This window comes from Rhinopithecus bieti, unplaced genomic scaffold (genome assembly GCF_001698545.2).
Source record: "Rhinopithecus bieti isolate Rb0 unplaced genomic scaffold, ASM169854v2 repeat_3020, whole genome shotgun sequence".
Taxonomy (NCBI): domain Eukaryota; kingdom Metazoa; phylum Chordata; class Mammalia; order Primates; family Cercopithecidae; genus Rhinopithecus; species Rhinopithecus bieti.
Genome location: NW_016831844.1, coordinates 238 through 4449, shown reverse-complemented (window position 1 = coordinate 4449; position 4212 = coordinate 238). Strand labels below are relative to the sequence as shown.

Genomic DNA, 4212 nt, shown 5'->3' with positions numbered 1-4212 from the left:
GGGAAAATACTGTTTTCAAAAATGATGGAGAGGATCCCTGTCATGATGAATGATTCCAGTGGTCACGTTATTGATAGAGCATCAGGAAATCCAGGCACATCCTGGAGGTAATACTGGACTCCTACTACTAAAATATGAAAAAAATGGATGCATGTAAATTACTCATTTAAGCGTATAAGGGACTGAATTAGAATTTTATCACACCAGAAGTGGGTTCCTAGGTCTCTGTTTCAGGATTCCTTAGTTACACCAGTGTAAACCTGGCATTTCAGGAGATACCCCGTAAAGAATCTGGTAGGGGAGGTGGGCTGGGCCTTGACATGGATCAGTCATAAATGAGTGGCTTGGGACTCCGGGAAGATAAAATCCTCTCCATTTATCTAGTGATTGCCAATGCGTGAATGCTTTAAAAGTTCCAAGAGTCGTCCCTGGGTGGGCTCGAACCACCAACCTTTCGGTTAACAGCCGAACGCGCTAACCGATTGCGCCACAGAGACAACCGCTCCCAACTTTACTGGGCGATGCAGGAAGGGCCGCTCATTAAACTTGCTCCTTTCCGTCCATTCTCGGGGCCCGCCGGGCAGGACGACTGAGCGAGGCCTTGGAAAACCAGAGAGATTAGAGCGGTGAGTCGCGCTGGTCTCGTTGGACACCTGCGCCTTAGGAGATTCTGGAGCCAGAGGAACAGCCGAATGGCCTCCACCCGCCCTGCCCCTCGCCGGCTTCAGGAGCTTCCGGAAACTCCCTGGTGGGCGACCCAGCCCGAGCCGCATGGGGGCTCAAGAGAAGGTGAACGCCCGGTGGGCTCCCGGGATGGTTCTTCCCGTTCTTTGTGCCGCCTTCACCCAGTGAAGGAGCCTGTGCCCACCCTGCCCAGTCGCTTTCCGGGCTGCTGAGGAGCTTTCGCTGCCATCTTCGGATCCCGTGTTCCGCACGGGGGCTCCACCAGGGAGGGCAGAGATGGTGGTGAGGGTCGCTCGTGGGTCCCCTCGCGGGGAGCAGGGTCTGGCACTCGCCAGGGCGCACGACTAGGACTTGTCAATGAATTCATCGTCGCCTTTAGCTTTTAGTCCTTTGAAGAGCCCTGAGAGTGGAAATGAAGAGATTTTTTTCCATGGGGACGTTCTTTTTACAAAGCGTTGATTTCTCTGCACCCCGCAGGGCGGGCAACTGGCAGGGCCTCCGGCGCACCTTCTTCGCGGTGGAACCGCGGGGGCTCAGCTGGGCGGTGGTCGGGCCGTGGGGCGGCAGGGCGAGCGCAGGGGAAGGGAAAAGCAAAAGCTGGGAAAGAAGCCGGGGAGCGGTGGACCAGACATCCAGACCTCCTGAAAGGCTCGTGCAGAGGCACCGGCGGGGTCTTCTGGAAGTGAGAATTGCTTTTGTTTGTTTGTTTATTGTAGCAGAATCGGGAAATGGAGAGAGAGCCTGAAAGAGCCCCAAACTCGAGGACCTATTGCTCCCCGAGAATAACATCTTCCAGAAGAACTAGACAGAAAACTAGGCGTCTGGGAACCCTGAAATCCCTGGAGGAGTAGCATCATCATGACCCTCTGTGTTCTTTTGGCAAAGGACTTGCTTCCGTTGTTTGTTCAATTATCTGTTTGTTAAATAAATAAAACCCTTTTCATGTATCTTTAAAATTACCTTGGTCCTATTATTTTATGATGACAAATAATGCTGCAGTCATCATTCTACAAGTACACTTCTCATTGGCCAGCGGTGTGGAGGCCTGGAGAGTATTTGTTCCAGCATAGTGTTTACATAGAGTTTTTTCATTCCGTATTCTTTCCTTTGTTGCTTTATTAGGCATAATCCTTTTCTTATTTCAGAGGCTGCTTTAGGGTTTCTGGGATACATCTTTAATTTATCATAATCTGCTTTCAAGTGTCATTATATCTCCCTTTCTGGCCTTTATCCTAGCGTTACGTATTTTTACTTTATGCACTAGAAGCTTTGTGATTCATTATTATTACTTTTACTTATTATGTCAAAAAAAATTTTTTTTTTGAGACGGAGTCTCGCTCAGTTGCCCAGGCTGGAGTGCAATGGCGCGATCTCGGCTCACTGCAAGCTCCGCCTCTCGGGTTCACGCCTTTCTCCTGCCTCAGCCTCCCGAGTAGCTGGGACTACAGGCGCCCACCACTATGCCCAGCTACTTTTTTTGCATTTTTAGTAGAGACGGGGTTTCACCGTGTTAGCCAGGATGGTCTCGATCTGACCTCGTGATCCGCCAGGCGTGAGCCACTGCGCCCAGCGGAAGCATTGTCATTTAAAATATCATCTTTCTTTCCTATGTTTGTAAATATGGCATAAAGCCGGTTTCTTGTGTTGCTTATACAATTTTTAGAATGTGTATTTAAATTTAAAATATTAAATTTTACTAAAAAACTAAAAATAATAATCATGAATGTCCTAGATTCATCTCAAGTTCCAACAGTGCACTTAAAATGTGCCCAACATCAGGGTCAAACCTACCTGCTGACGTGTAATTTGTGTTTGTGAGACATGCTCAACAGCATTTGCTTTCCCCAGCCTAGTGATTTTCCTCACATCTGAATGTCTTCAGTGCAAAAGGAAACGTTTTTCTTTGCAAAAATACTTTAAAATATTCTTCAAGTAAGTGCATTAAAAACAAATTTCCCAGTTGCATCCCTGAAATGCATCGAAAGCGCGGGAGAGACAATCAAGTGCTTCAGGATCAGGAGCTAAACAGGGGAGGACAAAAGTGGCTTCTTCACTAGGAGTCAAGCCAAAGTCAACTGATTTGGTCTCCAATGGAGACCAGCACTCGGTTCACCTGCGTGGTGAGGACGCGGCCCAGAGGAGGCGGACTTTCTCTTCATGGTGCCTTCAGATAGGAAATCTCCTAGGATTTCCTTCTTTCCCTTTGATCCACTTTCAAGACCTTTTTCGGATCCCTATTGCGAAGGGCCTGAGGGGCCGGTGCCCTTCCCTACCGGTCCCTCCCTGACTGGGTGTCTTCGGAGCCCAAGCTCACCCGGAACATTACTGCCCGCTTGAGACAGCGAGAGGACCAAGGAGGGCGGCGGGTGTGGTGGGAACCAGAGTCACCGCGCACCTGCGCCTGGTGGGCTCCTAACAAATTGAATAAATGCCCCCTGAAGCTTCTCTGCAGGTCAGAGGGAACGGGAGGGTGGCTGCCCACCCGGCGGGAGAAGCTTCAAGAAGATTCTGACGGCTAGGCCCCGAAAAAATGTTCAAGGGCGGCCCAAACCCCGACCCCGAGATTAAGGCTCTGAAATGTCTGACGGTTTTGAGAATCCTCAGTCGAATCGATCCCGCCTGTATCAGGGGACTTCTTTGCCAAAATTCAGAGACCAAGAAAGAGAAAGATTGAGCAGATCAAAGTCTGTAATTAACCAAACAGGAAACATAATTTTTCTGACACATTGGATGTGTGCTGTGAGAAAAAGACTAACCTCAAGGAGAATCTGTTTTTCTGGCTTGAGTGTAGGGAGGAATGGAGTTGCCACCAACAATGGTGCGTTGAAACGGCAGGTGCATCAGGCTGTAGATGTGAAGGAATTAAAAATATTTTTCCCCAAAATACATTTCTTTGACATATTTCGAGATGTCTGTTCAGAAAGTCAGCTGCAGAAGTAGCCCTGCAAAGTTGGCTTTTGGTGGGGAGATTTGCATCTGTAGGGAATCTGCATTGACACAGCCAAGTCTTTGCTTGCCCAGATCTAGGGAAGATTAACTGAGAGTCTGACACCTGTAAAGGTCTGAAAGAAACTTTGAGGGTTTATTCTCTCTGAGAGCTGCTACCCATAAGGTTTCATTTACATATGACATATCAACAAAAACAGAATACACTTCTCAAGTATACATCGGACATTCTATAGGATAGAGCATATGCTAGCCCTTAAAATAAACCTGAATAAACTTAAAAGGACTAAAATCATATAGTTTCTGATATAACTCACAAACTAATACTATCACACAGTCTAGTTTCAGGTTACCATGTAGAATATGCAGTTTCTTGGTCTCCTTCCTTCTGTTTGTCATGAATGTGGAGGTGACCATGTTTACACATGTGTACACCAGCCAGGAGCCCAGGAAAGATCAGGCAGCTGAAGGGAAAGGACAGATATTCCATAAGAGTCTCCCTATCTCAGTCTCACAAAACCAGAGAGGAATTGATACATAGGAAGTGAAGAGGTACATCAGGGGATCACTTCTCTTCTGCCT

The 4212-nt window shown here is 47.8% G+C and overlaps 1 non-coding gene and 1 pseudogene across 1 annotated transcript; both read right to left on the bottom strand.

Moving 5' to 3' along the window:
- Positions 1-423: 423 nt before the first annotated feature.
- On the bottom strand, positions 424-497 carry TRNAN-GUU (transfer RNA asparagine (anticodon GUU)). Its single transcript has one exon. It is a non-coding gene; the product is annotated as a tRNA-Asn (tRNA).
- LOC108524538 (uncharacterized) lies at positions 480-3007 on the bottom strand (annotated as a pseudogene).
- Positions 3008-4212: the final 1205 nt, after the last annotated feature.